At 42.4% G+C, this 12,468-nt stretch overlaps 1 protein-coding gene across 2 annotated transcripts in view; it reads right to left on the bottom strand.

Moving 5' to 3' along the window:
• Nucleotides 1-12,468, bottom strand: part of LOC144678722 (serine/threonine-protein phosphatase 6 regulatory ankyrin repeat subunit A-like) — a 141,687-nt gene that overhangs the window by 76,460 nt on the left and 52,759 nt on the right. The gene's annotated exons all lie outside the window — the stretch shown is intronic.

Here is a 12,468-nt window from a genome sequence, read left to right as displayed (position 1 = left end):
CCTTCAGGCGGTGGAGTTCAAAGTTGTGTCAATTCAAAAACTGACGCGACGCAGGGGAGGCAGCTGATTGGTAAGTAGGGTCAGGTGAGTACTTCTACTTTTTCTACTAATTAAACTGCTGTAGTTCACTTACTTAAACAAAATATGGTGAGGACTTTGGATTGTAGTGGGAGCGTTTGGAGTGGAATAAGGCCCCTAGCATAGTATTCTTTAAAGGGAGTAACTAACCAGCTTAATCTAAAGTGAAGTCATGGCAACAGAGCTCATACCCGTGATTTGCTCCTCCTGTGCTATGTGGGAAGTCATAAACACTTCCAGTGTCCCTGGCGACCATGTGTGCAGGAAGTGTGCCCAGCTGCAGCTACTAGCTAACCACATTTCGGAACTGGAGCTGCGGGTGCATTCACTGTGGAGCATCCGCAATGCTGAGGTTGTCGTGGACAGCGGGTTAGGTGAGGTGGTCACACCACAGGTAAAGGCTGAACAGGCAGAAAAGGGATGAGTGACCACCAGGCAAAGTAGAGGAAGGCAGGTCATGCAGGAGTCCCCAGTAGTGGTTCACCTCTCTAACAGACATGCCATTTTGGGTACTTTTGGGGGAGGCGACTTCTCAGAGGAAAGCAGCATGAGCCAAGTCCATGGCACCACGGGCTGCACAAGAAGGGAGGAAAAAGAGTGGCAGGGCTTTTGTGATAGGGGATTCAAAAATAAGGGGAACAGACAGGCGTTTCTGCAGCTGCAAAAGAGACTCCAGGAGCTGAAGAGGAGCGCGAGAGGAGCCGGGAGTTGAAGAGGAGCGCGAGAGGAGCTGGGAGTTGAAGAGGAGTGCGAGAGGAGCCGGGATTTAAAGAGGAGCGCGAGAGGAGCCGGGAGTTGAAAAGTAACTGGGAGAGCAGAGGTGACTGAGGGAGTTCAGTGAGGAGGGAACGAGGTGATCCTTTGAGTACGGTGATCAGGTATATATTTACTACTTTTATCACTTATAGTTCTTAAGTTCTTATTTTGTGGTTCATCGTTTGTATGGGCTATGTTCTGTAACAACGAGGAGCAGGGAAGAAGAGCCCTAGAGTAATTGATATTATTTAATATTAAGTATCTTCCAAAAGGTTTAATTTAATTTAACAGGGTAAGTCAAGGCAGGAGAACTCAAAGCCATCGTGTGCTCCTCCTGCTCTATATGGGAAGCCGGGAACATTTCCAGTACCTGGGGCCAGCATGTGTGCGGGAAGTGTCTCCAGCTGCAGCTCCTGGAAGCCCGGGTTTTGGAACTGGAGCGGCGGCTGGGGACACTGTGGAGCATCCGCGAGGTGGAGAGCATCGTGGATAGAACGTATAGAGAGGTAGGTGGTCAAACTGCAGGCTAAGAGTCCACAGGTAGGAAGAGAATGGGTGACCACCAGGCAAAGCAAGAGGACTAGGCAGGCAGTGCAGGAATCTCCTGTGGCTATTCCCCTGCAAAACAGATAACCGCTTTGGATACTGTTGGCGGGAAATGGCCTCTCAGAGGAAAGCAGCAACAGCCAAATTCATTGCACCGTGGTTGGCTCTGCTGCACAGAGGAGGAGTAAAAAGTGTGGGAATGCAATAGTTATAAAGGATTCAATTGTAAGAGGAATAGATAGGCATTTCTGTGGCCGCAAACGAGACTCCAGGATGGTATGCCTCCCTGGTGCTAGGGTCAAGGATGTCTCAGAGCGGCTACAGGACATTCTGAAGGGGGAGTGTGAACAGCCAGTGGTTGTGGTACATATTGGTACAAACGACATAGGTAAGAAAAGGGATGAGGTCCTAAAAACAGAATATAGGGAGTTAGGAAGTAAGTTGAAAAGTAGGACCTCAAAGGTAGTGACCTCAGGATTACTACCAGTGCCATGTGCTAGTCAGAGTAGAAATCGCAGGATATATCGGATGAATACTTGGCTGAAGGGGTGGTGTGCGGGGGAGGGTTTCAGATTCCTGGGGCATTAGGACCGGTTCTGGGGAAGGTGGGACCAGTACAAACTGGACAGGTTACACCTGGGCAGGACCGGGACTGATGTCCCAGGGGCAATATTTGCTCGAGTGGTTGGGGAGGGTTTAAACTAAAACGGCAGGGGGATGAGAACCTATGCATGGAGTCAGAGGAGGGGGAATCAAAGACCAGAACAAAAGACAGAAAGGGGAATAAGAAAAGTGATAGGCAGGGAAATCAAGGGCAAGAATCAAACAGGAGCTCAGTGAAAAATAGTGGGAACGGGACAAATAATGTCAAAAAGACAAGCCTTAAGGCTTCGTGCCTTAACGCAAGGAGCATTTGCAATAAAGTGGATGAATTAACCACGCAAATAGATGTAAACAGGTATGATACAGTCAAGGTTATGGAGTCATAGCTGCAGGGTGACCAGGGATAGGAACTGAACATCCAGGGGTATTCAATATTTAGGAAGGACAGACAAAAAAGAAAAGGCAGTGGAGTTGCATTGCTGGTTAAAGAGGAAATTAACGCAATAGTGAGGAAAGATATTAGCTCCGATGATGTAGAATCTGTATGGGTAGAGCTGAGAAACACTTAGGGGCAAAAAACATTAGTGGGGGTTGTATATAGACCCACCAAACTGTAGTGGTGATGTTGGGAATGGCATTAAACAGGAAATTAGAGATGTATACAATAAAGGAACATCCGTAATTATGGGTGACTTTAATCTGCATATATATTGGGCAAATCAAATTAGTAACAATACCGTAGAGGAGGAATTCCTGGAGTGTATACGGGACGGTTTTCTGGACCAATACGTTCAGGAACCAACTAGAGATGAGGCCACCCTAGACTGGGTATTGTGTAATGAGAAAGGAATAATTGGCAATCTAGTTGTGCAGGGCCCCTTGGGGGATGAGCGACCATAATATGAAAGAATTCTTCATCAAGATGGAGAGTGACGTAGTTGACTCGGAGACTAGGGTCCTGAATGTTAATAAAGGAAACTATGATGGTATGAGGCGTGGGTTGGCTATGATGGATTGGGAAACGTTACTTAAAGGGATGATGGTGGAGAGGCAATGGTAAACATTCGAAGGGCGCATGGGTGAACTGCAACAATTGTTTATTCCTGTCTGGCGCAAAAGTAAAATAGGAATGGTGGCCAAACCATTGCCTACAAGGGAAATTAGAGATAGTATTAGATCCAAGGAAGGGGCATACAAATTGGCCAGAAAAAACAACAGACCTGAGGATTGGGAGCACTTTAGAATTCAGCAAAGGAGGACCACGGGATTGATTAAGAAGCGGAAAATAAAGTACGAGAGTAAGCTTGCAGGGAGCATAAAAACTGACTGTAAAAGTTTCTATAGATATGTGAAGAGAAAAGGATTGGTGAAGACAAATGTAGATCCCTTACAGTCAGAAACAGGGGCATTTATAATGGGGAACAAAGATATGGCTGACCAACTAAATACATACTTTGGTTCTGTCTTCACAAAGGAGGACACCAATAACATACCAGAAATGTTGGGGAACACAGAGTTCAGTGAGAGGGAGGAACTGAAAGAAATCAGTGTCAGTAGGGAAATGGTGCTGGAGAAATTGATGGTATTGAAGGCCGATAAATCCCCAGGGCCTGATAATCTACATCCCAGGGTGCTCAAGGAAGTGGCCCTAGAAATAATGGATACATTGGTGGTCATCTTCCGAGATTCTATAGACTCTGGAACAGTTCCTACAGATTGGAGGGTAGCTAATGTAACCCCACTATTTAAAAAGGGAGGTAGAGAGAAAGCAGGGAATTATAGACCAGTCAGCCTGACGCCGGTAGTGGGGAAAATTCTAGAGTCCATTATAAAATATTTAATAGCTGAGCACTTGGAAAACAGTGGCAGAGTCAGCATGGATTTACGAAAGGGAAATCATGCTTGACAAATTTACTGGAATTTATCGAGAATGTAACTAGTAGAGGTGATGAGGGGGAACCAGTGGATGTGGTTTATTTGGACTTTCAGAATGCATTCGACAAAGTCCCACATAAGAGATTAGCGTGTAAAATTAAAGTGCATGGGACTGGGGGGTAGTGTATTGAGATGGATAGAAAACTGGTTGGCAGACAGGAAACAAAGAGTAGGAATAAATGGGTCTTTTTCTGAATGGCAGGCAGTGACTAGTGGGGTACTGCAAGGATCAGTGCTGGGACCCCAGCGATTCACAATACAAATTAATGATTTAGATGAGAGAACTAAATGTAACATCTCCAAATTTGCAGATGACACAAAGCTGGGTAGGAGGGTGAGCTGTGAGGAGGATGCAGAGATGCTTCAGTGTGATTTGGACAAGCTGAGTGAGTGGGCAAACGCATGGCAGATGCAGTGTAATGTGGATAAATGTGAGGTTATCCACTTTGGTAGCAAAAACAGGAAGGTAGATTTCTGAATAGCTATAAATTGAGAGAAGAGAATGTGCAACGAGGCCTGGGTGTCCTCGTACACCAGTCGCTGAAGGTAAGCATGCAGGTGCAGCAGGCGGTAAAGAAGGCAAATGGTTTGTTGGCCTTCATAACGAGAGGATTCGAGTGCTGGAGCAGGGATGTATCGCTGCGATTATACAGGGCCTTGGTGAGACCACACCTGGAATATTGTTTGCAGTTTTAGTCTCCTTATCTGAGGGAGGATGTTCTTACTATAGAGGGGGTGCAGCAAAGGTTTACCAGATTGATTCCTGGGATGGCAGGACTGACATATGAGGAGAAATGGAGTCGGTTAGGATTAGATTCGCTGGAGTTCAGAAGAATGAGGGGGGATCTCCTGAAAACCTATAAAATTCTAACAGGACTAGACAGGGTAGATGCAGGAAGGATGTTCCCGATGGCGGCAGAGTTCAGAACCAGGGGTCACAGTCTGAGGATACGGGGTAGACCATTTAGGACTGAGATGAGGAGAAATTTCTTCACCAAGAGAGTGGTGAACCTGTGGAATTCGTTAACACAGGAAGTAGTTGCAGCCAAAACATTGTATGTTTTCAAGAAGGAATTAGATATAGCTCTTGGGGCGAAAGGGATCAAAGGATTTTGGGGAGAAAGCAGGAGCAGGCTCGAAGGGCCGAATGGCCTACTCCTTCTCCTATTTTCTATGTTAATACAATGTTGCCTTCTGGGTGCCAGGGTCAAGGATGTCTCGGAGAGGATGCAGAGCATTCTGAAGGGGGAGGGCAAACAGCCAGTGGTCGTGGTGCATATTGGTACCAACGACATAGGTTAAAAAAAGGATGAGGTCCTATAAGCTGAATATAAGGAGTAATCTCAGGGTTACTACCAGTGCCACGTGCTAGCAAGAGTACAAATAACAGGGTATATCGGACGTCCACGTAGCTGAAGAAATGGTGTAGAAGGGAGGGATTCAGATTCATGGGACATTGGGACCAGTTCTGAGGAAGGTGGGACCAGTACAAACAGGACAGGTTGCATCTGGGCAGGATCGGGACCAATGTCCTCGCAGGGGGTGGGGGGGATGTTTGCTAGTGTTGGGGAGGGTTTACTCTAGAATGGCAGGGGGATGGGAACCTGAGGAGGGGGAAACAAGGATAGAAACAAAAGACAGAAAAGTAAGAAGCAAAAGTAGAAGGCAGGAAAAACAAGGGTGACAAACAAATGGGGTCATAGTGCAAAATAAAGCGAAGATGGCTAACAAGGTTAAAAAGACAAGTCTAAAGGCATTGTATCTTAATATGCGGAGCATTCGCAATAAGGTAGATGAATTAACAGCGCAAATAGATATAAACGGTTATGATGCAGTTGCAATTATGGAGACATGGCTGCAGGGTGACCAAGGATGGGAACGGAACATCAAGGGGTATTCAGTACTTAAGAAGGACAGACAAATAGGATAAGGAGGTGGGGTAGCACTGTTAATAAAGGAGGAAATCAATGCAATAGTGAGGAAGGACATTGACTCGGAAAATCATGATGTGGATTCTGTTTGGGTGGAGATAAGAAACACCAAGTGGCAGCAAACGTTGGTGGGGGTTGTCTATAGGCCCCCAAACAGTAACAGAGGGTAAGGGAAGGCATTAAACAGGAAATTAGAGAAGCATGCAATAAGGGCACAACTGTAATCATGGGTGACTTTAATCTACATATAGATTGGACAAACCAAACTAGCAATAATACTGTGGAGGGGGATTTCCTTGAGTGTGTACGTGATGGATTTTTAGACCAATATGTTGAGGACCAACTAGAGAGCAGGCTATCCTAGACTGGGTATTGTGCAATGAGAAAGGGTTAATTAACAATCCCGTTGTGCGGGGTCCCTTGGGGAAGAGCGACCATAAAATGATAGAATTGTCCATCAAGACAAAGAGTGAAGAAGTTGAATCTGAAACTAGGGTCCTGTATCTAAATAAAGGGTATAAATAACGAGGGTATGAGGCATGAGTTGGCAATGATGGATTGGGGAACCTTACTAAAAGGGTAGATAGTGGATAGGCAATGGCTAATATTTAAGGAACATATGCATGAATTACAACAATTATTCATTCCTGTCTGGCGCAAAAATGAAACAACGGCTCAATCCATGGATTACAAAAGAAATTAGGGATAGTTTTAGGTTCAAAGAGACGACATATAAAATTACCAGAGAAAGCAGCAAGCCTGAGGATTGGGAGCAGTTTAGAATTCAGCAAAAATGGACGAAAGATTGTTCAAGAAGGGGAAAATGTAATATAAGAGTAAACTTGCAGTGAACATAAAAACTGACTGTAAAAGCTTCTATAAATATGTGAAAAGAAAAAGATTAGCAAAGGCAAATGTAGGTCCGTTACAGTCAGAAACAGGGGAAATTATAAAGGGGAACAAAGAAATGACAGAAGAATTGAACACATATTTTGGTTCTGTCTTCACAAAAGAGGACACAAATAATTTCCCAGAAATGTTGGAGAACCAAGGGTCTAGTGAAAGGGAGGAATTGAAGAAAATCAGTATTAGTAAAAAATGGTGCTAGAGGAGTTAATGGGGTTAAAGGCTGAAAAATCCCCAGGGTCTGATAATCTGCATCCCAGAGTGCTAAAGGAAGTGGCCCTGGAAATACTGGATGCATTGGTGGTCATCTTCCAAAATTCTATAGACTCTGGAGCAGTTCCTACAGATTGGAGCATGGCAAATGTAACCTCAGTATTTAAAAAAGGAGGGAGAGAAAAAAAAACATCAGTAGTGGGGAAAATGCTAGAGTCTATTATAAAAGACGCGGTAACAGAAAGCATTAATGGGATTAGACAAAGTCAGCATGGGTTTATGAAAGGGAAATCATGTTTAACTAATCTACTGGAGTTTTTTGAGGATGTAACTAGTAGAATAGATAAGGGAGAACCAGTGGATGTGGTTTATTTGGATTTCAAGAAGGCTTCTGATAAGGTCCCACATAAGAGGCTAGTGGGCAAAATTAAAGCACTTGGGGTCAGGAGTAATATATTGGCATGGATTGAAAATTGGTTGACAGACCGGAAACAGAGTGTGGGAATAAATGGGTCTTTTTCTGGATGGCAGGTGGTGACTAGTGGTGTACCGCAGGGATCAGTTCTTGGGCCCCAGCTATTCACGATATATATAAATGACTTGGATGAGGAAACCAAATACAATATTTCCAAGTTTGCTGATGACACAAAACTGGGCAGGGTTGTAAGTTGTGAGAAGGATGCAAGGAGACTTCAGGGTGATTTAGATAAGTTGTGTGCGTGGGCAAACACGTGGCATATGCAGTATAACGTGGATCAATGTGAAGTTATACGCTTCGGTGTAAAAAACAGAAAGGCAGAGTATTATTTAACTGATGATATATTGGGAAATGTGGATGGACAGGTGGATCTGGGCGTCCTTGGACACCAGTCAATGAAAGTAAACATGCAGGTGCAGCAAGCAATTAGGAAGGCAAATGGTATGTTGGCCTTCACTACAAGAGGATTTGAGTTCAGAAATAGGGTTGTCTTACTGCAGTTATACAAGGCCTTGGTGAGACCACACCTGGAGTATTGCGTACAGTTTTGAGCTCCCTACCTAAGAAAGGGTATACTTGCCATAGAGGGAGTGCAGCAGAGGTTCACTAGGCTGATACCAGGACTGTCGTATGAGGAGAGATTGGTTCGACTGGGCCTGTATTCACTAGAGTTTAGAAGAATGAGAGGGATGTCTGATTGAAATGTATAAAGTTCTAACAGGGCTAGACAGACTAGATGCAGGGAGGGTGTTTCCCCTGATTCGGGAGTCTAGAACGAGAGGCCACAGTCTCAGGATATGGGGCAGGCCATTTAGGATTGACATGAGAAAAAATGTCTTCACTCAGAGGGTGGTCAACCTGTGGAATTCTCTGCCACAGGAGTCTGTAGAGGCAGGGTCACTGAATATATTCAGGAAAGAAATTGATTTTTTTTGGATATTAGGGGCAACAAGGGGAATGGAGAGAAAGTAGGAATATGGCGTTGAGATAGAGGATCAGCCACGATCATACTGAATGGTGGAGCAGGCTCGAAGGGCTGAATGGCCTACTCCTAGTTTCTATGTTATTGTAGCATTCCAATTCCTTACTGATGTTTCAGTACTCCAGAGGTCACGTCTAACTGTGTTAAATTTGCCAGAGTATATCTGCCTCAGCTTTCAAAGATCATTTGAAAAATTAATTAATGATGAAACTGATATATTAGGATAAATTAACTGATCCCTCACTCGAGCTGTGCTCAAAGGGTGTACGTGTCAAAGAATCAGTGCAAAGATTTGGACATGTCAAACGTGGATAAGCAAATGTTGTACACTGCATTGCCCATCGCATGAGCAAAGTACAAAGTGTGGGTAAGTTAAAATACAAACAAGGAAGTCAAGAGAGACGGACTTTACTGTTATAGTCCTATATCCTCATTACCAACAGGAATTAAGCCTATCCTTAAATCCTACCTCAGCTAACAATCTGTCCCATCATTGCACCCGCCTCGTACATAAACAAAGGCAGGTAAATTTCATTTTGAACTGTGTCATGGATCCTCAAAGCCAGCCTAGAAGAATAATTTTCATAGATCTAACTTCTTCATACCTGTAAAAAATAAATTCCTAACTTCTCCCTTCATCTTCCTTTTATTGAGAGTAAATTCCATTGAGCCCATCAGATGATTAAATTAATAAATGAAATTAGTTTCCTGCAATCAACTGATCACAGAACCTTTAATTCTTTCCCTATGGATGACATAAAAGCAGCTACAGAGAACATGATAAAAGATGGCAAATGTAAAAAATAAATCAAGTAACTTCAAATAACAGTCTAAAAACATCTATATGTGGGAGAGATAAGTCAGAAATCTCATTTATTTTAACAAATTATCCCTGGATAATTTTTTCCCCAATTGCTTTTCCCGAAATGAATAAGAATGAGGAGAAATTAAACATTGCATTATAATTACAATTATTTGTTGACAGGACATTGACAGATGCATTCTGATCAAGGACTAGTATGTCGGTTAAATGCCATTTTCAAAAAATAGTAGTACAGCACACCAGGGAAAGGAAAATAACTAGCAAATTCTCCGTCCTAAGAGTTATGTGGTCTTCACTATTTTGCCGATTAGTTGTGAGGTCTCCTGCTTGACCCCACAACTTTCCAATCTCTGCTATTTTCTTGCTCCAAGTCCCTGAGCCTCGAGGAGAGTCTGCCAGCCTCAGCACAAGGCTAGAGCATTGGTGCTCTGACTTCTTGGACAAGGGAAGCAGGCTGTTTGAGCTGCAGCTGGAAGAGAGGGATTGAATAAGGGGCCTGTGCTGAGAAAGAGCTGAAAATGAACTGCAGGGCAAGATGATCCATTAGATCAATAGTCAGGTGGAAGAGAGGCAGAAAGAGGTGAAGTATAAGAGCTGGTGCTTTACTAGGGAAATAAATCTAGTGAGTCTCAATCCCCATGTGTGACACATCACAAGCGTAATAGAAAAAATGAATCACGTCATTCTCATACTTTAATCAAATCACAAGGCAAGACCTCTACTTGGTGAAGTTGATGATTAGGAGAGCACCCAAACTCTTTTTTTAAAAAGGGTAATTAGGACTCATGCTAGCAGTAACCTCAATTTATTTGAAAATTAAAGGAAACAGCAAAATCAAACAGACACAATGTAATTAGAAAAGTGAGGTCCAATAGAGAACTACATTCATAAGAAAGTGGAAGGCTTATAAGCTAAAGCTTTTCCTCATTTGTACAACCTCTACATTTATGGCAAAATCATATAGAAAAACAGAAGCGGGGTTCTTAATAAATTTAGTTTCGAGTAGAGCTAGAAAATATTTGGGCTAATAACTGGGAATCATCTTGTTTTTAAAGCAACTGAGATAACAATATAATTGAAGACAGTGGTTTGTTTCCTCTTTGCAAGCATAAAATCTGGACAATAAACTTGATATGTAAGTGTGCACTTTTAAGTAACATGTATGTAGCAACCTAAATATTGCATACAGATGAGCTTCATTTTGTTAATATCTTTCATGAAACAGCTACAGAATATTCCTTCTGACCAGAGACGGAAATTTGATTCATTAATATGTAGAGATGCAACTTGGTTTTAAGAAAAAAAACGTACATTTATAAAGCACCTTTCATGACCTCAGGTTGTTCCAAAGCTCTTCATTGTCAATGAACTACTTTTGAAATATAATCACTGTTGCAAAATAGAAAATGCAGCAGCCAATTTGCGCATGGTCTCAAAGGGCAACAACTTATATTTGTATAGTGCCTTTAATGTGATGTAATCTCAAGGCACTTCAGCTTTATAAAACAAAATTAGACACCAAGCCACAATTAAATAAATGGCCAAGCAATCTGTTTTTAAAGATATTAGCTGACCAGGCCAAAGGGAGAAACCCTTCTCTTTGCATGCTGTCATGGGACCTTTCACATTTACTCAAGAGGGCAAATGAAGCCCTGATTTGCTTCCAGATGGTTGTGTTCTATGGCATCCTGGTAAGCAGATGCATGCAAATTACTAAGCTATAATTAGGAAAGGGGCTGTATCCTGAACAATGACAGAATTGAGCTCCTATGTTCAAACATCCAAGCAATAGATGTGACAGACAGCTGGAACCACTGGGAAAATTCCACTGCAAAAGCTGTGTTTCTTATCCCAAGCTTTCATGTCTTCAAGTTTCATATTCAGAATTCTTAATATTTCCTTTCATTGATGCTTCTTGGGGGAAATAAAATCACAGCCCTCTTCTGAAGAGCCAGAAGCACTCTTGAGGCATTGAGTATATTAATAGTACATGGGGTCATGAGTCTAAAGAAAAATCAAATTGTCCTCTATCAAGTGGAAAACTAGGTTATGATACTAGAGATTTTAAGGGCAACTGTTTTAAAAGCACATGATTGCGAAAGGAAAATTTTAAAAATCTTTGCTCAGAAAAGGAATATATGGACAGACAACTTGGCACTTTTCTGTGCTGGTTCCAAAACCTTATTAAACTGCGTATCTCAAGAGGGATCACAAAAGACATTATTCAATGAGTGTTCCGTAAGTTTAAATGGTCTTATTTCAGAACAAAGACAATTACCCGATATGGACCTGAATGAAAAGCTAAAAAAGAAACCCAGTTGGGAGAGAGGCTATTTGTATGGCCAATACCGAATTTGGAAGCATGATTCGTCAGTTTGAGAGCAGCCATCTTTGGGTTTTACACTATAAGAAAAGGCTGGAAGCTGCCTAAAGAGAGCACGATCTTGAACAGTGTGAGAGACACACCTTGAAACGGAAACTGCTTCTCAACAGGGAGAGATCGAGGAAGGTTTCCAGAAACAGTTATCAAACTGCTGTAATAAATCAAGCTACCAAGGGCCACCACCTCCAGCGCTATAAAAGTGAAAACAGGAGCCTTCACTCACTCCCAGGGCCTGTTCTACTTGTCAAGTCCACCTGCAAAGGCAAACTCCAACTCTTCAACTATAGAAGTCATCACAGCTGCTAAACCAAACCTCAAGTTTCAACCCTTTCAATTTGGAAAGAAAGAATTCAAGGAACTATATTCTCACAGAGACTGGTTTGAAATCTCATTGTTAGCATCTATTTTGTCTTTATCTCCATTTTAATCTTTATATCTGTATTTTAGTTAATAACTTCATCAATGTTTCCTTAAGTAACTACCAGCAGTAGTTTTGTAATAAACTAACCTTTATCTTGTTTAAGACTAAAGCTTGTCTGCTGGATTATTTTAAATTGAACCACTCAAAAATAAAAAGGGGCTACATATACACACACAAATTATAGCTCATGGACCATTTTACAGAAATGCCTTCTATGTGGTCATGACGTTAGCTTCTAAAATAAACTACCATTCAGGACAATGACTAGATCTGACTGGAGAAGGCCAAAATAAATAGAAACACAGGCATGAGCCACTAAGATTTAAGCAAAGACACAGCATTGGCAACTAGGGCCAACAAGTCCCATGCTAGCAGCAACCTCAGTTCACTTGAAAGGAAAAATAAAAAACAAA

This window comes from Cetorhinus maximus, chromosome 3, assembly GCF_964194155.1.
Source record: "Cetorhinus maximus chromosome 3, sCetMax3.hap1.1, whole genome shotgun sequence".
NCBI lineage: Eukaryota > Metazoa > Chordata > Chondrichthyes > Lamniformes > Cetorhinidae > Cetorhinus > Cetorhinus maximus.
This window is presented reverse-complemented; position numbering and strand designations above follow the sequence as displayed.